This window comes from Furipterus horrens, unplaced genomic scaffold, assembly GCF_987537825.1.
Source record: "Furipterus horrens unplaced genomic scaffold, mFurHor1.1.pri manual_scaffold_6, whole genome shotgun sequence".
NCBI classification, from domain to species: Eukaryota; Metazoa; Chordata; class Mammalia; order Chiroptera; family Furipteridae; genus Furipterus; species Furipterus horrens.
This window is the reverse complement of record NW_028327176.1, coordinates 105,967,235-105,990,130: the sequence shown is the minus strand read 5'-3', so window position 1 is coordinate 105,990,130 and position 22,896 is coordinate 105,967,235. Positions and strand designations below refer to the sequence as shown.

The following is a 22,896-nucleotide window of genomic DNA, read 5'->3' as shown; positions in this document are numbered from 1 at the left end:
GGCCTTCATATGCTTTTCTCAGCATCCATTTTTAACATATCAGGCTGAAATCCCACCTTCACATACCCATACCCCTACACAAGTAACACACAGGCTTAGCCTAGATTCTTTTCTAAGGAATCAGGGCTCTCCTCCCACAATGCCTAGCATCCTCAAGATGGACCATGCCTTTTTCTGAAAAACTATTGCCATTTAAGGGCCCCTCTTGTGATGCTGACAAAGATGGATTGGAACATGCGACCTCTCAGTTTCTTCCAAATAGGTGTGAATTTTTAGAAACTTCCAGGGCAGTTTTGTGGAGGAGTGTGCACAAACAGCCTGTTTTGTTTGTGATCAGAACTCCATGCAAAGTGTAATAAGTTCTTACTGAATAAATTTATTACTCACTGGCATTTATTCTTGTTCTATATAAATAGTATCTCTTCTCCTGGGTTCAAGACCTATCTGATGTTATTAAATTATAATACTAGGTTCTATTCACTGAGAGGACCATGAAATGCTAAGAAAACAAGTCTTACATTATTTTTTTATTTTTCAATTACAGTTTACATTCAATATTATTCTGTATCAGTTTCAAGTGTACAGCATAGTGGTTAGACAATCACATATCAGGGAAACCACTTTGTAAAGTATATCATTGTCTAGGTCTTACATACTTTTGCAGCTATTCTCTACGATTATCTAACTCCTTTTGATAGCATTGGAAACAGAAAGTTAAAGGTAACTAGAAATGCTCAAAGAAAGCAAATCATTACCTCCACCTATTAATCTGTCTTTTTGTAAAGCTGCAAAGAATAATATTTTAAACCTCAGGAAATATAATATGGACAGTTTAGTATGTTGAAAGTTTATTATTAAAAACCAGGCAAGAGTAATCACCTCTACTTATTGCATCAGCACTGCTAACCCCACAGCAGAGTGACTGTGCTAGCTTAATTAGTACAAGGTGCTAACAAGGTCCTGGATGCAGTCCAAACATAGACCAGTTTCTTTCCAACCTCACTGCACTCAGAGGAGCCTTTGCCTAAAAACTTGTGCTTGAAAAACAGCCAAAAGCTGATCATTATTGAACATGTACTAAGTCTCAGGCACAATTCTAAGCACTTTGTACAAATTAACTCATTTCAATCTTTACAACTCTAAGGTTACTGTTATTTCCATTCTCGGAATGAGGAACTCAGGCACCAAACAGTAAGGGCCTAGCTGAGTTTACACAGCTACTAAATAGAAGGGCCAGAATCTGAAGCTAGGCCTTCTCACCGCAGAGTCTGCATTCTTTACCATAAAGTTATATCGTCTCTATAAAGAATAAGTGAGGTCAAGAAAAACCACCAAACAACCCAAGTACCCTACTGCTACAAGCCACTGATGTGTGCCACTTTTGAAAGCCAAGGAAAATGCTGTCTCTGAGTCTTCGGCACCTCCGTAGAAGGGAGCCAAGGGGGAAATGCACCATCTCATCTGACCTCTTACACCAGATTTAATCTTGTCCTTTACTAAGTCTTTTATTTATGCAAAGCCAAACTAATATTTTTCTCAAGATAACACAATAAGAACATTAGCAGCCTATGTTCATTGCAGTGTTATTTACAATCACCAAGATATGGAAGCAGCCCAAGTGTCCATTAGTAGATGAGTGGATAAAACAACTATGGGACATTTACACAATGGAATATTACTCAGCCATAAAAAGGAAGAAAATTTTACCCTTTGCGACAGCAGGAATGGACTGGAGAATGTTACGTTAAGTGAAAGAAGCCAGTCAGAGAAAGACAATTACTGTACCATATGATTTCACTCTTATATGGAATCTAATGAACAAACAGAACTAGCAATCAAAATAGACAGACTCATAGATAGAGAATAGGATGACAGCTATGGGGGCTAGGGTGAGGGGTGGAGGGATCAAGCGAAAAAGGGAAAAGGACCCATAAACATGGACAACAGAGTGGTGACTGCAGGGCAAGAGGGGTATAAGGAGGCTAAATGGTAGTGGAAAAAAATATAACAAAAAGGATAACACAATATACCTCATAAATATCAAAGTAAAAGAAGAAACTTAAAATTTTTATGCTGTGGTGTGATTAACCTTTATCAAATTTTGATTATGAATTAGTATTGAAATTCGGTATATTATTTAAGTACCTAATAGTAAAACATGCATAATTATTTCTTGCTTAATGTAGCTCATACAAAAGGAAAGAAAAAATGTAATTAGCACTACCAACAGAAAGGCAATATGGTGTCCTAAGCTTTCAATTAAGTCTTCCCTGAATCCCCACAAATAGAGATTAGGCCGTTCATAGTGCCCAATACTTCTTTTAAGCACTTTGCTTTCAAGTATATAAAATTTACTCAATACCTTGCTTCCTTACTAGATGTATATCCCCCACTAGCTCAGGGATCAGATCAATATTGTCCCCCAATGTCTCCTCAGTACTTAGCAGAGCACAGGCACTTAGCAGAAATTCAGCAATACTTACACACAACGCTGGGCCTGGGGTCAGAACATGGACTCCAGAGCCAGCATCCTCACCTAGTTTAGGTAAACTTCAACTGCTCCGAGCCTCCATTTCCTCATAAAAGGGGTGTTTGGGTTCTCTGCCTCATCCACTAACCAGGGCTACTGACAGGCAGAATAAAATTATATACACAATAACTTGGTAAAGTACACAAATGAAAAGAACAAAAAGAAACGAGAGGAAGGCAATTCTCCCCAATTGGTCCAGATTGGTTTTGTTGAGTGTAGGTCACTTTTTGTATCAACATGTAGAGTTTGGGGCATATGTTTTCCTGCCCTCGTCTCATCTCCAACATATACTCAGACCAGAGGGAAAAGATATCATCAAGAACTCTTGTCAATGGCTTTTTGGCTAGAAGTCCCATCTTCCAGTAATTCGCAAAAATGACTAAAACAAAGGATAAGAGGAGAGACTATATGTTCTCTAGTCTTTTGGAAAACATGGAGTTGTTTCTTTGGCCACATACATGAAAATCTTCAAGAAAGATGATCTTGTAGACCTCAAGGGAATGGGCACTGTTCAAAAAGAAATGCCCCACAAATGTTACCGTGGCAAAACTGGAAGAGTCTACAATGTCACCCAGCATGCAGTGGGCATTGTTGTAAACAAACAAGTTAAGGGCAAAATTCTTACCAAGGGAATTAATATACGTGTTGAACACACTAAGCACTATAAGAGCCAAGACAGCTTCCTGAATCTTGTGAAGGAAAATGATCAGAAAAAGAAGGAAGCCAAAGAGAAAGGTACCTGGGTTCAACTGAAGTGGTAGTCTGCTCCACCCAGAGAAGCGCGCCGTGTGAGACCCAATGGAAAGAAGTCTGGGCTGCTGGAACCCATTCCCTAGGAATTCGTGGCATGATAAGTATGAAAAAAATAAAAGACCTCTGTACTGATAAACACATTTTTCTTAATTGTGTAGAGGTGTGGTGCCCTTCCCCTGCCCCCCCCAAAAAAAATTTAAAGGAAAAAAAAAAAGACAACTCTGTCACTATAGAAAGAACTGGGTCTTTAAATAAGTCTCTTGTTACTAGAACCCAATCCTAGAGAAATGTGTAATTGCGTGAATAGTAAAGAATTTGAGGACAATACCACATCACTGATGTTAAACCAAATCAAAGACAAACAAAAAAATAATATAGCTTAAACAAACAGTAGAAACACAAAAAAGAAAAAAAACAAACCCATGAGTTGCCCTACAAAGATATCCATGGGCAGAGACAACTAACGGGAAGAAACCCAGCAGTTCACCAGTGTGCACATGGACATTAAGTGTGCCCTAAACTCTGCACTGGCATTCAAAAAGCCACTTTAAGACTCGTTCAAGCAGATGATGTGAGAGAACATTTGCTATCCAAGCAGCAGTGTAGATGCCCCAATGACCAAGATAAAAAAATTAAAAACTTTAAAAAGACTTGTTCAAGATGAACAATTTCCAATTAGAGTTTAATTACATTTGCGTTTCTGGTCCATAAAGAGAAAATGTTTAAGACATGACCTATGAGTAAGCCCATTCGGGTTTTCCTTCTCAAGGAAACGATCAACATTTATATTAAGAAACTTCTTCTATATTTAACAATGTGAAAATGCTGTGGATGACAAGAGCAAATATGTAAGATAAGAAAGAACTCGATCTTCTTCTCCTAACATTGTCCCATCATGTTAGAGAGGCATTAACTTAGTAGATAAATATTCTTGTTCACACACTGAATTCTCTAAATGCTACAGCAATTCCTGGTAAGAAAATGTGGACCATGCCTCACCCTGCCCAGTACTGAGGTGACATTTATGTTCCAGCTGGCCACGATGAAATCAAGAGTGTACGCACATGTGCATGCCTGTGTATACACACACACATACCCTTTCAGCCATAGAGACACTTTATACTTTTTAGGACAATACTTCTACTTTAGAGAAAGATTTGAAATTGCTACTTGACTGCTTGTTGCTCCCTCCAGAAGCCTCTTTTGAAATTAGTTCCCTGACAGTTGTTGTCACTTACCTTAGACATAAGTGGAAAGCCTTAGGCACTGAGAGGAAAGTAGGGGACAGACTCAAGATCAGGAAAAGGAGCAGGAATGGCTCTGAAGAGAGGAACAACTCCTCTCCAAGCCCTGCTATACCACTCAACTATGTGGCTCCAAGAGAGAAGAGCTGGCATTTTGAGAGCCTGTTATGTACCAGGTATTGCGACTGGCATTTTGCACACATCATCACTAATCCTTAACATAAACAGTAGTGGTCTCGTTAACAAATGCAGAAACAGGCTCAGAAACATTAACTAAATTTTCCAAAGATCACTCTGCTGACACTTGGAGGAGTAAAGCTTTGAAACCCCAGTCCATCTGCCTCACAGCTGAGGAAGACTGTGAAGTAACCATTGAGGAGCTGGATAGTCGTATTCAATCAGCTCCAGATATGTTAGAAGAATAAGAAATGCAAGAGGAAATGCACACGGTACAGAGGAGGCAGAAGCACAAGCCTGAGGTCCTGAGACACCATGTGGAGGAGCAGTCTGAAGGGAGAGGAAGCAAGGGAATCTCCTGTTATGAGGACAGGGGGCACCCAATGGGCAAAGGGAAAAAGAACTGAGGGAGCAGAGACAAGATGACAAAGGAGCAAAGAGAGTCACCAGGAGGGCTGGTCATGTGTCAACCACCAGGTAAGGAAGATGTGGACCTCAGTATTAGGAAACCGCTGTCATCTTCGAGAGGACACAAACAGAGCGGCATGAGGGGAAGACAAACCGCAAAGGCCAAGAAGCTGGTGGATGAAGGGGAAGGGAGTATAGAACAGTAGTTGCCAAAGTCTAGTCTGAGACACACTATTCATGGTTGGCGAGACGAGAAAAATGGAAAGAAGCTGATACAGTTTTCTGATCATGAAGCCCAATTTATTTATTTAAAAGGGCTGTTGTTTCATCAAAAAGTATATCCTAACTGGGTGGTTGAAATCTCTCTTTTATTAAATGACAATGATAGTCTTTATAATCAAAATAAAGAGTTAGCAATCCTGTGTCACAATCCCATTTTTTAAAAAATTGTACTGCTCCATTAAATCTAAAATCCTGAGAACCTGGGGTAGAGTTTGTCTGGCCATCAGGGCGCGAGAAAAAGGGCTTCTAGCTTGAGGAGAATAAGGTCATTGTGTTTGGGTAAGCAAAGCAACAGTTAGAAGTGGGATGGAAGAAAGCGGTGGAAGCTCATTCCCATTTTTGCTCAGAAACCAACTTGAATGGTAGCACACGTGTGAGGGGAGAGTAAAGACTGCAGAGTCCTGGCCTATGTGAAGAAGAGCCTGGGAGCAGCGATCTGCAGACTGTGCAAGAAGGCCCATAACTTGAGAGCAGGCTCCCGGGATAAGTTCCACCAATCCACAGTAGAGGCAAACGGCAAAATCCCATGTTTTTAAGAAGCCAATGAGTTGCTACAATATGAAACTTTCCCAGTTTAAAAAAAAAAAAAAAAACACTGCATCTTTCAGGCAATGCTTCGAGGAGGTTGGGAGGGTCACATTGGCATGAAATGTATGATCCCATTATGTATAAAACCCATGAATAGAGACCTGGCCAAAGAAAGAATTCAAAGGCTACAAGAAATAAACAACTAGCAGTAAACAGAACAAGCATACAAAAAGAGATGCTGACAGCCTGTAGTAAAATACTCAATGTTGTGATTTTGGGCATACTCAGTGCATCATACTGCTTCATTTAGAATTATTTACAACTTGGGTAAAACAAGGTCCTCGTGTGCCAAACGGGCTGATTAAGACAGTCTGAATGCTATGCTGCTGGTTGCCTGACTCAATCCTGCTTAAAAATATCTGGGATTGTCAAACAAGACTAAATATGAATGCATGATCCAAGTCTGCATTTGCTGCCACAGCTGTTCCTCTGGGTGTGAAGGGGGAAAAAATAGCTAAAAGTAGATTTTTTTCAAAGGCATCATCCCATTTATCATATTATTACAACCACCACACACTCACCCAGGAGACGGCCAGCCTTGTAGAAAAAGACATAATTCCTGCCCAAGCAGCCGTCCAATGTTTGTGAGGGAAGATGGGCACAGACACAATGCAGAATGGAAGACTGGACAGTGGAAGCCTTTGTCAAAGTTTTATTTTACAGTCTTGGCACATATGCTAGCAAAAATATTTCCTATTTCAGAAGTTTTTCACCTAATACAGCCACAATTACCAAAATAACCTTAATACCTCAGCTTTTCCTCCCCAGCAGAGTTGGCTAAATATACACAAACACATCTTGGGTGTACAGAATCCTAATTCCAAAAAAAAAAAAAAAAAGATTAAACAAAAAAATGAAAAAAAATTACAGAATATTGAATGTTAGGTTTCATATCAGATAATATGAAGGAAGGAAGTGGACAGTTTGGCATGTTTTTAACTTACCCTTCTCCCCAAACAAAATATATATGATTCTGAAATAATGTCTGCCTAAAACTCAAGATAACAGCAGCTAAATACCAAAAACTAAAAAACAATATTTGTATTCATCAGCTACTTCATTCACTCAAAATGCCAACTCATTTTCATTATTCCCATATAATATGGACAAAACTACAACTACTGATTTCTGTATCAAAATCCACTAGAAAAATGTAGTCTTCCCATGGATGAATGCCTTGATCCTGAAATTAAGTCTCATTCTCCCCCAAGGCTCCTCCACCTTCCATGGAGCACAAGAGTCTTTCCCTTCTCTGAATTGCAAATTAGCCTGTGTGCTCAGGCCCACTCCTTTGCATGAACTCTATGGGCCTGATTCCATGCTGTCTTGTGTTACCTTTTTAAGTATATCTTATCTTTCCAAATAGAATCTGTAATTCTTGTCAGCTGGGATAAACATTCTACTAAACTTGGGTGTTCGCCTCACATTCCCACATCATGCACAGTGTTTGCCAACTAATAGACTCAACCACAGGACAGAATGAGTCATTCAGATTCCTAAAAACACTTTCTGGGCAAAGTACAGAACAGATGAGAGGGTGCAGGGTCGGAAGTGAACAATACAGTTCTCCAGAAGTACAGGGAGAAGCCATTTGGCCCAGATAAACTAGCCAGAACGCTGATTCTGAACAGTTCTCACCAGCTTTTTCCAAAGCACATCTATTCTAATCCAGGTCTAATAAAACCACTGAGTATCCCAGAGGCTAGGGATTCCCAAATTTCAGAGTATAAAGGAATCACCTAGAGCACTTACCTGATGAAAGGGCTGGCCCCACTCCTAGCAACTGATTCACTAGGTCTAGTGTCCAGAGAAGAAATCTGCATTTTAACCCAGCAATCCTGGGAGATTCGGATAAAGAGGGTCTTAAGACCGCCTCTGAGAAACACTGAGGCATTTAATTGATTTTGAGGCCTGACAGTGTATCGAATCATCTGGGTCCATCATCACCTGAGATTCCGTAAGTCAGCTAGGGGCAGGATTTGGACAGTATTTTTTTTAACTACCTCAGGTGAATGTGATGCTGCCAGGTTAAGAACCAATGTTAATAAGGCTCCAGTCATTTTAATGCATCTTGACTCCCATCCACATTTTACCTCCATAATAAAGCTATTTCTGCTCTTAGACTGAAGCAAAGCCAACACTTAAAGGCTGCCTGTGCTGAAGGCTTTGTAAGACCACCTCAAATGGGAGGCAGCGAAGCAATGTAACAAGGGAAAGCTATTTTGTTTCAAGATGATGAAAGGAGTAGAAGAAAGAGGTGGAAAAAAGATGGAAACAGGGACTGTTTGAATCTAACTTAACTGCCTCCTTCCCATTTTTACACAAAATCAGTGTTTTAAGAAATCCCTCTACTTATAACACAAGTACACTTTTTCAAAAGTAACCCTTAAAAAGAAAGAGGTTAAACTAGAAAACAAAGTGCAAAGGTATTCTAAAAAGACCTTAAAAACATGTTTAAATATTCAAAAAGATACTGCAGAAAAAAATGTAAGGGCTTAAAAATTATAAGTTGTCGCCTGACAGATGAAAAGGTATGACATTTATAATACCTTTAACTTCTTAAAAAGAAACAAAGAAGACCTTATACATTAAAACTGGTACTATCCCCTTAAAGTACAAGGTCGGTCCAGAAAAAGCCCAGCCATTATTAATATAACGAGAACTGTTTGTGCAACATCGATGTAACCTGGCAGCCAAGGAGAATGGGCTGGAATGCACATGCATGAACAATGACGACTTCACTGTACTAGTCAGTGGGGGCAGTAGACGCCATTGAGTGAGCTTGGGTACTGTGAGGCCATCACATTCAAAATGACTGAGCAAGTAGAGCAACGAATATGCATCAAATTTTGCATTAGGCTTGAACATTCCTCTACGGAAACTATTCGAATGATTCAGAAGGTTGCAGCTATGGGCAACTGGTGACTGGCAGCTTCATCAGGACAATGTGCCTGCTCATCCCTCACATCTCATACAGAGTTTTTAGGTGAAACATCAAATCACCCAAGTGACTCGGCCCCCCTACAGCTCAGATTTGGTATCCTGCGACTTATGGCTTTTCCCCAAACTAAAATCACCTTGAAGGGGAAGAGATTTCAGACCATCAGTGAGATTCAGGATAGTACAGGGCAGCTAATGACGACTGGGAGAACTGTGTGAGGTCCCAAGGTGCCTACTTTGAAGGGGACTGAAGCATCACTGTCCTATGCATAATGTTTCTTGTATCTTGTATCTTCTTCAGTAAATACCTGTTTTTCATATTACATGTCTGGATACCTTCTAGACAGACAATGTATTCATCATTTGAAGCATGCATATATATTCTAGCATTGACACTGGATGAATGTTTTGGAGATCTCTCTTAGAATACAATGAGTATTTTTCCAAACAATATTTTGAGAATATCTTGCACAACAAATGCTGCCTCTGAGAATTATAGAAAATTCAAGACTGGGGACCAGTATAAAAATATACCTTGGGTTTCAACTGAATCTCACTCTGAAGATGATATATTGGATTGGCCAAAAAGTCCATATGATTTTTTTCCGTAAAACAAAAGACACCTTGTTCGTTTTCACCAATAACTTTATTGATTTGGATATTTTGAGTAGTCTGGCTATCTCCTGTGTGGTATGACATGATTGTTCCCAATTAATGTCTCAATTTGATTGCTATCAACTTCAACTGGTCTACCCTACGGTGGAGCATTGTCCAGCAAGAAATCTCCAGCACAAAACTTCGCAAACCACCTCTGTCACGTTCAATCTGTGACAGCACCTTTTCCATACACTGTACAAATCTCCTCTTGCATTTCTGTTGCATTTTTACCTTTCTTGAAGTAATAAAGCATAACAGGCCAAAAATGTTGCTTATTTTCTTCCATTTTCAATATTAAAATGGCTACACAAAATTTCACCAATTTTGATGTTTTTAATGCACACTAATATGACAGCTGTTGCAATACAATCTAACAAGATTGTTCTGAATGAAGTTAAATACTATTCTAAGCACTGCTAGAGCTATCCCATGAAAAGAAATGAATTTTGGCCAACCCAATATTTTGGCAAGTTTAGTTCTAGTTCCATGTCCTAAAGCAATCCTCACAGCCCCCCACCTCCATCCCACTTTAGGGCAAAAACAGAGAGAGAAAGTAAAATGTTTGCTTTGGTTTGGGGGTGATCTGCATTATTATAATAAATACTTGAATTTTTAACTGGGCAAAAATCATTTTCTATATTTAAGCCATTATTCCATGGATTCAGCTGAAGATTAGAAAGGTCAGACTATAAAGACACCTTTTAGCCTAAGTGCCATTTAATCTGTTTAGGTTCTTATATGAGTGGCTCCTAGCTCCAATTCTAACTTACATGCATTTTTCTGGAGATAAAAATACAGACTCTGAGGATCCTGATCTTCATATTTTGATAGAGTAGTCCTTGAGTAAGGTGGAAATAAGAAATTTTAAGAAGGATTCTAATGTGCACGGTCCCAGAGCCCAGCTGGAGAAACAGTGCTCCAAGTGCAGGCAGAAAAACCATAATCCAAAGTCTAAATTTCATCATATCTGAAAGCCCCTTTTTCTGTGGTCTGATAATCAGCAGAGCATCCTGATTTACTGAACTTTGTCATTTTTTTTTCTCTATCTTCCCTTTTAAACCTACAAATATGGTTCTGCTCACATGGTTTAAACGTCTCTGGGAGTAGACTATAGCCTGTCATCTCCTGGACAGGATTCTTCCTTCTGCTATACTTGTGGTAACATCCCAGCCCTAACATGCAAAGAACACATAGGAAAAGGTCCTAGGCTGTTTAAACTTAACATAGATATCCCAATGTGCTTCATTTTAAAAACTTAAAGTGCTTATAATTAATTATCACATCTTATAATTCCGTGGAAGTGCTAAGCCTATCATTTCTGATCTGCTCTGTGCCTGTAACCTACCAGTTACTGAATTAATTTTATTTACATAATTCAAGAAATCTGGATGGATAAAGGGGCTGCAGACGCTATACCTTGTCACACAGCGCCTTCCATATAATAAGTGCTCCTACAAATTAAAAAGTGGCAAAAATGGTTGCTCTCCTCTTGTCCATTTTCTCTCTGAAGTTACAATGGAATGGTGGACATAACAGTTCCAGCAGCAAAGCCCAAGTGATCACGCTTTTCATTCATTTGTTCATTTATCTGATTAATTAAGCAACTAATATTTAATGGACCCTGATTATTTATGTCAGGTTATGTGGCTGAAAGCAAGAAGTTCTACAAAAGTGAACAAGAGAGGCACAGTGCTGGCCTGCTATGATCTAATCTCAGAATCCAATGGGGAAGAGGTATACCATAAAAATAAGCCCTACACTGGGACTTACTTTAAATATTAATTTAAATAGTAATATTTATGTACATTTAATATGTTAACATTAAAATTTTAATGTTAATTTATATTTAAAATATTTAATAGTTAACATTAAATTATATTTAAAATACCTAATATTTTAACATTAATATTAATTTATTATTAATTAGTACTATATTGTGTGATACCCAATGCTGGCCATCTCAACCAGGGTGGGGAGAGTCTGGAAATAGGAAAGGCAAGTCCTTGACTTTTCGTTTACTTGCCTCCACTGACTTTTTATAACAACCACATACTGCTATTATAATTTAAAAAAATCTCAAGGTGAAATAAACTTGGAAACATAACTATTAAAGGGTGTGAGGGAAGGAACATTATCTGTATGTCATCCTTAATAAGGAATAACCAGGCTTAACACATCCAGAGTCTGCTCTGGTCCCACCATAGCTAATGACCAGACTCCTGAAAAAGAATATTGGTGACTGGCTACCCCCACCTTTTGCCTTCTGGGTCTGCCTCACTGTGGCAACAGCAATGCCTAGATGGCTCATTTCCACAACAGACACTGATCAAGCACATTATGACCGGAAGTTATGAAATTCCTCCATTAATTATATCATAGATGTCCAAGACATACACCATCATCATAATTGCTCACATCCCATAGAACTGGCAGATCCAGCAGGAAACAGTGATTGCTGTTGTTTCCTCCAGGAAATGATGATTGCTGGTGTTTTTCAAGCCTTCCTCTGATCTCTCAGAGTCAAAGGATAAGCATAAAAAATATTTTAAAAGCAATGTGTGCTGTACAGCTCTTCTGACATTGCTTTTGCTGATACAGATGACCTCTCAGATGCCAAACAAGCCCAATGGAAACTTTTTGGTCCACACTTATTGACCATCTGCCCCATTTTACACTGTAGCCTTTCTGGGTGTGCTTCCCTGACTTTGGTTCCATGGTGAAGCTCTTGTGACTCTGTTTCTCCACCTGTCCCTTCCCAGTCTCTCTCAAGTTTCATTCATCAACTAACTCATCAGCCCTTAAATGATGCTGCTTCCCAAGGTCCTGCCTTTCTACAGCCAGTGCCTGAACACTTTCATCCATAACTTCACCCATTGATTTGCAAGCTTTAGCTCTAGCCAATGGGATCAATTGCCTCAGTGATGTTTAACATAATGACCTGCTCAGCCATTCACTTTCTGGCCCTTTTCCACAATACCAGTCAACACTGTTCATAAATCCTCCTGCTGTGCTCCTCAGAATCTTACAAGGGCCCCTCTCCTCTGCTGCCCCTTAAGTGATGGTATTCTGCATGCTCATCTGCCCTTCTAACTCCACAGCCTCTCTTCTCCTTGAGCGACCTCATTCACAACTACAGCTTCCACCATCACCCACACAAGAATGACTCCAAACACTTCATCTCCTGCTCAAATTTCTCCGCTGAGCCTCAGACCCTTATATTCATCTGGCTACTGAACACCCTATTTGCATACCCCAAAGGCATCTCACTCTCCACACACCCACAAATAAACTCATCTTTCCTCCATATCTGATAACTTTCTCCAGTGTCTTGTATCTCTCCTGAGGTTGGTAGTAGTAGTTTATCCCACACCAGACCTCTCACTGCCCTCCCCCACCACATCCAAAGCTTCCCACTTGTCACCCTCATGCCTGGTTCGGCATCTCCTTTTCTCCCACTCTCCCCTTCAACCCTCAGCATGGATGCCTGGCCTCCTGCATCTGGCCCTCAATCACCTCCGGGCTCCCTGCTAGTGCGAGGGTGACATGTGAGCCACTCCCCCACTGGAAACCTTTTCATGGCTCCCCACAGCCTTCAAGAGAACATTCCTTAGCCAAGCACATGGGCCCTTCAGGATCTCACTGCCATCCACCTCTCTAACTTCATCTCTTGCTGTGTACTCCAGTAATATCTTGTATTTTCCAAATTCACCATGCTATTTCAAAGTGTCAGACACACATTTGTGTTATTTTATCTGCTCAGAAACGTCCTTCCCACACTTTCTCTACCTACTACTAGTCAGAGCTTGAGTAAATGTCATCTTTTTCAGTAAGTCTTAATACTGTTCCCCACCCTGCCCTTGGTTTCCTCCCGTTATACCTCTGAGAAAGGACTCTGCACACCGCCACGGCCTCCCAGATGGATTTGGTCCCTCCACCCTTGTCCCCTAAGTCCCTTGAGAGCCATCGCTAAACTGACTTGCTGTCTCTGGCTCCTAGCACAGAAATCAATACTTGGTGCTAGGTAAATGTTTGAGAAATGAATACAACTCATTCTAAAACTCTGTGCTGCTCTTATGTTCCTTATCTCAGTGAAATATGCATTTAGCCAAGACTTCACTAGCGCTTTTTGTTGTACTTTCCATAATGAAATATGCTGCCTTCATTTAGAACATTTGAGTTTATGTCTTAGCATTTGGATCCCTAAAAATGGTCAGAACAGTTGCTAGCACAGCAAAGAGGGATTTTGGAGATAAGAATAAATGCAACTGGCAATAGGAAAGGGCTCTTCTGAAGACTAAAGCATCTGCTCAGAAAATGCCAGAGACCTACAAGGAGATCTCTTTGCCATGCTCCAACTGGTCAACCCTAAAGGCTGACCAGTCCATGACAAAAGCCAAAGGCAGGGACCTTGATGTAGAGGAACAGCTGTAGTTACCTTTTCTCTCTAATTACCAATGTACAAAGCCCTCCCACCCCGGAGAGTAAGGATCAAAGAGAGAGAGAGAGAGAGAGAGAGAGAGAGAGAAAGAGAGAGAGAGAGAGAGAGAGAGTGTCTGTGTGTGTGTGTGTGTGTGTGTGTGTGTGTTTGGTGGAAGCATGGGCTGAGAAGGCAGTTCTTGCAACAAAGGTGCTCCCTTGTGATTATGATAAAGCACATTCCATGTCACTTGACTCCACTTAAGGCTAACCTCAAAGTGGTCTAGGCCCTCGCCATGTTGTTTCTAGCCAGTTAAACAGACAGAGACCATGAAGTAAATAGCAAAGTCCATTTCGGATGAAGACGTGAGGGGCACTAATGATTCATTCAGTTCCCTTAAGTCCTTGCTGCCTTTGACTTGGTTTAGGCCTCTGCCCAGAGATCTCAGTCCCCGTGGGCCCTCTGGCATTACTCCAGTTTCCCCCAGCTCTGGGCTGCCTTTTGTTGTGGACATATGTCAAGTTATTGGCACTTGGTCCTCCCACTTTCGTCTAATTTGCTGAGACCCACTTGTTCATCTTAACCCACCACTCATCAGCCTTGCTGAATGGAAGGCCTATTCTTTAACATTTTGCAACACCATCAAACAAAGGTTGAACAACAAAGTTAAATACTTCAAGATACCAACTATTCATGTGTAATGGTACTTTTACCAAGCACCTTCACAAAAAAGAATATATGCTAGGTAAACAAAGACCCAATAGCATCATAGTACTTTAAGAGCAGTCAAGCATTTATGCTTGATCTGCTTCTGTCCACATTCTTTCCGAATGTACCTTTGTAACTACATGGCCCAAGGGGCTAATTGTACATCCCTAATTTATTTCAACGTAGGAATTTTAAATCAGATAGAGACTTCTAAACCGCTTACTCACCTCTTCTTTCACTCTGTCTGGTTGATTTTTAACTCATTATATTCTTCTGGAAATTCCCATCTTGTCGGTTATCTATCTTTTCGAATCCTACCTTCAAAATCTATAGCTTCCTGTTGGTGTTAAAGTCATAAATCAGCTCATATATTCGCCAGAAAGACAAAAATGTAACAGTTAGTGATTAATCTGCCTTTCTTAAACACTTAAGTACTTAACAGTAATGGTATGGGAAATGTTCACAACATAAGTTAGGTGAATAAAAGAGATATTTATGTCTTGTATATTTCCAATTTTGTGAAAAAAAGTTAATGCAAAGAAAAAAGATAAATAAAATACATAAAACGTTAATGGTGATTATTTCTAAGAAGTAAGATATAAAATTTTTATATTGGAAAGACAATTGTGATTTTAGAGTCCAATAATCCTGGGATCAAATACCAGCTCTACTACACACTAGCCCTGTATTCAAAGACAAAGTTTTTTAACCTGAGACTGGGTTTTCTCGCCTATAAGACAGCATGAGCTTACTTCTCAGAGATAGTTTAAGGATTAAAGGAGATAATACACAGGGAGTGCTTAGCCTCATAGTTGGTACAGAGTAAGCATTCAATAAATATCCTAATGATAAAGATTTACATAGTTCTCTTGGTTTTTCAACAGTGTTTCTTTATGTTTCACTACTATTAATTTTCAACAATAAACATGTGCTTTAAAAAACATAAACAGGGAAGAAAATGATCCTAATAATTCATTTCTCTACCATTCTCAAGGTGCTTTTAATATCTTCCTAGTCTTCTAAGGATACGTCAAATGTAATGCACTTTATCTACAACAAGAAAAATAGGAAACCTACTAAGTTGATGCTACTCAACATTACAAAGTAGTAGTTCAAAGAGGGAAACTTGCTGGCTGCTCCAGACAGAGAGCCTTACTGGTGAGATGAACCTTGGGGTTAATCAGGTGAGAGTCATCAAGTTGCCAGGTGACAGTCTTCTCAGAGAAGATAAGACTATAAAAACATGTGTCACACTAAGAAAATTCAAGTGACTAATCTGAACGCCAGTAGAACTGGGTGCTGATGTCAGCATGTCAGCATATCACCTCTCCTCAAGTCCATATCAAGAATGAACTGCCCCCATCACAGTGCTTGGGGATATTCACACCCAAAGAAAAGAGCATGCAATGAATGATCTTAACCATTAGCAATTAAAGGTGACAAAGTCATCTCCATAAGGGAGGAGTATGCCTGTTTCCAGGGACCTGGGACATTCATGTTGTCTAATCTCTTTTCTTTCAAAGGTAAAACCCCACACAATCTTAAGTTTTTGGCTTTCCTTGTTCTATTCTGCTGGCAACTCACCTATCTTTTGCCAAGACAGCACAACAATGACCTTAGAAGTATTACATTGGAGTTTACTGAGAAAGCCCTACTGTCATGTCAGGGTGACCACAGCCAGGATCCCCACCTCCATGCATATGTATTCTCCCAGGTCACCTTTATCTAAGAGAGTGCCTTTAGTGAGCAAGTGTTACACTGTCTCACAGTTCTGGTTGGCTGTGTGCCACTTCTGTTGAATTTCATATATATGAGCCCCTATTGTTCAGGCAGGGCAGATGATTTGGCTCCAGTTCTCGCCCGCCACAAGACTGAAGGTGGATGATTTGATTTCCATCCTCCCTCGCCACAAGAATGAAGGTGGGGGATCCTGTGCTCCTGTACTCACCCACCACCACAAGAATAAACTTGGTATGAATTCCCTCTCCAACACTCCACTGTCATTTTTTCAGTCTTGCCAAGTCCAAAGTAAACTTGCCTGGAGCTGAGCTCCAGCAGGACACCTTACCATCTCTCATTAGATGATATTCCATTTCTGGCCATAAAATTTACAAACCACATCTTAGGATGGGCCACATGATTCAATTCATTAGCTATGTAGATTTCTATGATTTTTAAATGTCTTAGAATGATTTTTCCATTTTTATCTCCAGATTCAAAGAGTACCAAGTCATGATATTGTCTTTATTCTTTCTCTAACAGACTAAAACCATCAGCCCTACCTTTATTATCTTCAACATGCTCCAAAAATAATTAAAAGTCCACTCTTCTGGGTTTATTTCAGCTCCCCCACTGTCTAGAAGTGTGATTTGGAGGCACATCATAACTTCTTCAAGCCTCAATTTCTTCATCAGTCATCTTGAGATGCTTCTACCCACTTCACAGGATTAGTACATGGATTAGATGAAACGGAGATGTGACGGAACAGCACAATGCCTGGACTAGGGTACTCAGTATCTAGACATCACCTCAGGTAGCAACCTCCCTCACCTGTACCACTCACTCCTTCGAAGCCACTTGTGTCCTCACCCTCACCCTGTACGCTTGCTTACCCTCACAGTCCTACTTCAGATCTTCATAACCCAAACTGAAAGACATTAACAGGATTAATTACAGGAGCTACTCATTAAGTACAAGAAACTGTTCTAAGTACTTGACGTACACAGTCTCTTTAAGAGTCACAATAATTCTATGAAGTGTTTATTATCATCTCCATTTTACAGATGGCACAGAGAAGTTAAGTAACTTGTCCAAGCTGGTGATTCTGCTTTGAAAATAATGATGCCATATTGCCTTCTAGAACAAATGCTTCAACAGCCATTTCTCAAACATAAAACTTTAATTTTTCAAAGAATACTTTAAACCAGTTTCTAAATATTCAAGAAAAATTATGAATATTCACAAAGATTTTATGCTAAGTATTTGCAAATAGGTATCCATCAATCATGTTAATCTACATCTGGGTTTAAACATTTTTGTGCAGATGTGGGAAGAAAGGCTACCCTGTCCTCTTTGGGGAGTTTGTGTATTTCCTATAAATTTCTCACTCACTGGAAGGTTGTTACAGGGTAAGAGAATTGTGTGTATGCATGTGTGTGTTTACTATGTCTATGTGTGATCAGAGGCATAAAAGTAATACAACTCATTCAATTTAGTGCCAGCTGTGGCAGATGATGCTAGCACCTTACCAACATCCAGGTTTCTCTTCTTCATGTATGAATGCTTAACAGCATTTCCCAGGTCCTTTCAGTGAAGTTGAGGACATAAAATTGGCCAACAGAACTTGGATGGATATGATGTACACCACTTCTGACATGGCCCATAAAAACTGCCTATGTACAATCCCCCATTTTCTCCTCTTCCCACAAGGACCTTGGAGTCCACTCATAGAATGAGGATGTAGCACCACAAGAAGGAAAAAGCCTGGATTCTTGACTGTATAGAACACAGCCTCTCACCACGCACCTTCCCATTCTATACTCACTGCCTGACACACACACTGGACTGTAAGTTGGGCAGTAATGAAGTTCCTTATTGTGTTGAGCCCTTCAGATCTATGCATTTTTAAAACTCAATAGTCTATCTTGACTAAAGAAAATAGCTTAGTATTTCACCCATCAGAGCAAATCCTTTACAACACAGCAGCAGTTAGCTGTACATGAAAAAAAGAAAAAAAAAATCCCATGATAATTATTGTTGTGTACAGGGTGCTTCTTCTTTGATTTTTTGATGAATCTTAAAATTTTCAGTGAATATCTCATAGACAAGCATTGAGATATTTGCATTTTTAATGACACTATTGACTCTGGAAATATATGACAAGCATGTTAAAAAATATTTCCAATAACAATGACACTAAGTGAAGGATTCTACTCATTAACTCCCTCCAAATTTGCAACTAAAGTATGAGAATTTTTAAAGACTGCCTGATTTCAACCGCAAACCAAAAGTGCCCCAATTCCTTCCTGAGGACTATTTCAAATCAGCTACAGTTATTGACATCTCTCTGTATGTCCTGAGCACTTTATTTATGTAACATATAATAGGTGTTAATATGCAGTTCCTCACACATGTCTGTTTTACCTGCAGATTTACCTACATAAAGGATAGAAAAATTCAGCAAAGAGCCTTACACAAATATAGCAATTGCTCAATAAATTTTGCTTTAAGTAAAAAATATAATTCTGAAATATAGCTGATAACTGAAGCATTTTTTAAAGGCAGGGGCTCAAGGCTTTTTCAAAATGATTAAGAAATCAGAATCATAATTCATTGGCTTTGAGTAGACAGGAGAGATTGAGGATTTATTCAACACTTAGAAAACTAATTTGAAAATCAAATCATTTCTATATATAATCCTCAAGTTATAGTTCTCAGCACTGCTCCCATTCACTCTTTCCTTCTTGGCTCCTTCATCCCTTTCTATGATGTGTCTTTTCTAGCTGAATAATCTCAGAGCACTGCCTGCAGTCAGAACAGCATGTTGCTGTCACTATCCTGACAAGGAGATGCCATAAGGATTCATCTGCCTCGAGGCTCAGCATCACTTGGCTCAAGCCAGATTCACATGACAAAATAGGTGACCTCAAAATCAAAATGAAGCAATATTTTTGTTCCTTCTCAATCACTTTCAGAGTTGGAAACTGTCAAACCAATACCGACATGAATTGCCCAATTAAAAAATGAGCAAGAACTGTCATACCACATGTTGGGGTTTTGTTTTATTTCAGGAGAAGCCACTACAGTTATTTTTGTTTCTCTAATTTAGCCTATTCTGTGCAAATCCACCATTATTTTTGAAAATTCAGCATTTAACAAACAGCACAGCACGTAAAAACTGAGTGAACGAATTAAGTGGGGGGCAGAGGAGAAGAAGATACTTAAAATAGAGAAAGCAGTTAGAGAATGTGGGACTAACTGAAGAGCTTGTTGACCTAAAAATATATATTCAGAGGTGTTGTTCTCAAACTCAGAGGTTACCATCTCTATTACAAAACTATTAATTTTTCAAAAAGGCAGGAGAGAAAGTTATATAAACCTACAACTTATTCAGCACAGTCACAATCTTTCTGATAAAATTAACCATATTAACATCATTATAAGTAACAACAGTTTACTCATATTTTTTTGAAATTGCTATGTGAGGTAGATTTTGAGTAACAAAATTTTCAGTGTCCTGGTTTATTTACCTAAGTTGGCATTAAATAATGTTTGGTTGTTTTTTTGAACAAATTCATTCTAGAAAGTGAAATTACTAGTCTGAAGGAAAGTAAAATAATATACTACAAATCAGAAAGAGTTCCAAAAACATTTTGAGTAAAGACACTGTTGTAAGAATTTCCCTTCCTATTTAACAATTTGGAACATTAAGTTGCATGGATTTTTAAGTTTATTTGCTAAAATATCATTGATGCTTCTTTATACAGTCCCCCCCCCCAAAAAAAAAAAAAAAAGGTGGGAAAGAATCTATTTGTAATGTTTATTCCAACCTTTTTGGTGTATAAAATGGTCTCTATACATCTTCACATTTAAACAATGATCCCTGGAAAAACTGTAGCACAGAAAGGTGATGAGAAAATAGCACAGAAGCCCACTTTCCTTCCATCTCCAATTTAAAAATAATATTACCTGGAATTAAAATGTGAGTAGAAGGTACTGTTTTTTCTATATTAACCCCTTTTCCTGACAAAAGAGAAGGTAAAAGTTAAGACAGAGAAAGGGCTCATAACAGGGCAGTAGCAGTACTTGGAAAGGCAAGAAAGCAAATTCTGGGTTGGAAACTGTCTACTTCTCCAACCGTCAGGTGGAGTAGCACAGTGGGGCTTATCTTCACTGGATGTCTCCTGTAATACTTTTAACAATCACAAACTCACCTACTTTAACTTTCAGTCCAGTCACTAGAGCAGTGTGCTAAAGAGAGCACTAAACTTGAGCTCAAATCAGGCAGGGAGAAAGGAGAGAACAATGGCTGGCCTGTGGCAAGTAAGAAGTCTGCATGGGTGAAAACTGGCTTCTGTCACACTTGTGGCATGAGTATATGTAGTGGTGTAAAAAAATTAAAAAGCTAACTGTTCATAACTAAGTAGGAAGACTTCTAATTTACACTGGATTTATTGCTTAACCAGAAAGAGCTTTTTTCTGGGACATACTCAGAAATACCAAGCGAGCTTACCCAATGTCGTTTTGGCAGGCTTCAAAATTGGCTTTAGATTTCATTAAACAACCCACAGACACTGATCGGCATCTCATGGGTGGATGGAAACCAACTAAGCCAGGTCCTTCATCGAAGTCTAGCCTCTAGACTTTACGGGGCAATGACCCGACTGGTAGACAGGCTATTCGTCCACTAACTCTGAAGTGTTGTCCTAGTGCTAGGAATCATTTGTACTAAAACTATCTTTTAGTTTCTTGTTAATGTGAGTTTGCAAGATAATTAGCCAGGGTGCACAGACTCTAGCCATGTTTTTCTGAATGCAACACTATTTGCACCATAAGTGAAATAAACTCATGACCTCACTGGCATGATATGCTACTACCAATCGGTGCTTCCTTAGCTCCAGCCATCCCTGTTCCACCTTCACGACTTTTGCCATACTGATGGTATATAGCATGTGTATTCTGTATCATTTACCTCATTCTTTTAAACTGCCTTTTTAAATTTGGAGTGAGATTTATTTTTAAAGGAAGCAAATTTCCTTAAATCACTAACATGAATAAGAACTATCACCCTAAGATACAGAAGAGAAATTAATAATAAATACAATATAGCAGTATAAAATTTTACAGAAGGCAACCAAAAGAAATAATTTTTAAAAGGTAACTTTCTCACTAGGATTCTGTATTAAACTTTGGGAAAAACTGAACTAAACAGGTAATGATATAGTACTGTGATGTAAGTCAAATTGCAGTATAGACTATAAAATTCAAATGACTAAGCCTTCGGGCAGGATTCATTATGCATTAGAGAAGTCTGCCCAAAATTTTTGGATAACAAGATAGTACTATGGAGTATTAACTCTTCTCACATACCCAGAGTCATTTTCCTCACACAGCCAAGAATTGGTGAGCAGAGAAAGACCAAGTCCAGGCTTTTAGGAATGTGCAGCTCAGACCTTAATACAAACCTGCATGCTTTTTTAGAAATTTGAACAGCATATTCAGATACTAATATTCCATCCTTCAATCTGTGTTCAAGGAAAACACTTAGCCTCTTTTATTACATATATATTTTAGCTGGTTGCATGAGAAATCTGTCATGTTAGTTACTTCTCACTGGCTTGTAAGGAAGCGGGGCTTTGCCCCTTTCTTCACAGAGCACGTTCAGCTCTGTGGGCTGGGGCCTGTCCGAAATCAGCGGGTGGGCAGTGGCAGAGCACATCTAGCCATTCTGGGGACAAAACTGTAGATACTGTGCTCATCCCAAGCCTACTCTGACCTCAGAAAAGGTCCCCACAGCCTATATATAACCAATAAGCACTGCCCTCTCTTTCCCAAAGCTCACTCTTCTCTTTTTTTAACACAAAACACAATTCCCTTGACTTTGTGCCTGAAAAATCAGAAAACAAAGCCACAAAAGTCAGGGTTTGGAGGTCTTGGCAGCTCTTTTTGGCCTAGAAAACAAGGCTGTAATAAAATCTCTCCTCCTCATGCACAATTTTTTTTTTTTTTGGTGGGGAGGGGGCACCCACAAAACTTGTCTTTTTCCATCATTTGAGCAAGGGACATCAGGAAAGGTCTAATTTTGCTCCTAGAATCAAAACCAACTTGAGCTTAAGTCAGCCATAGCATCTTACCCTTACCTTTCCCACATTCCTCATGGGAATGTGCAGGAGTTCCAGAAGCTGAGTGAACCTGTGCTCATGACCACACAAAGGGGACTTGTGGGGGACAACATGTAAGATCTTGCTACTCAGTGTGTTCAGTGAACCAGCAGGGTCAGCATCCTCTGGGAGATCCTCAGCAACACAGAATCTCAAGCCCCGCTCCAGATCTACTACAGTAGAATCTGAATTTAACAACATCCTATGATAATTCATTGCGTGTTCAAATATGGCAAGCACTGATCCAATGGACTTGAAAGGTATGACACCAGCATCCTGCTTTCCTCTTCCATAATCAAGCAATGCTTAATT

At 39.4% G+C, this 22,896-nt stretch overlaps 1 protein-coding gene across 1 annotated transcript in view; it reads right to left on the bottom strand.

The window, feature by feature from the left end:
* Positions 1-22,896, bottom strand: part of LRRC1 (leucine rich repeat containing 1) — a 130,222-nt gene that overhangs the window by 54,089 nt on the left and 53,237 nt on the right. The gene's annotated exons all lie outside the window — the stretch shown is intronic.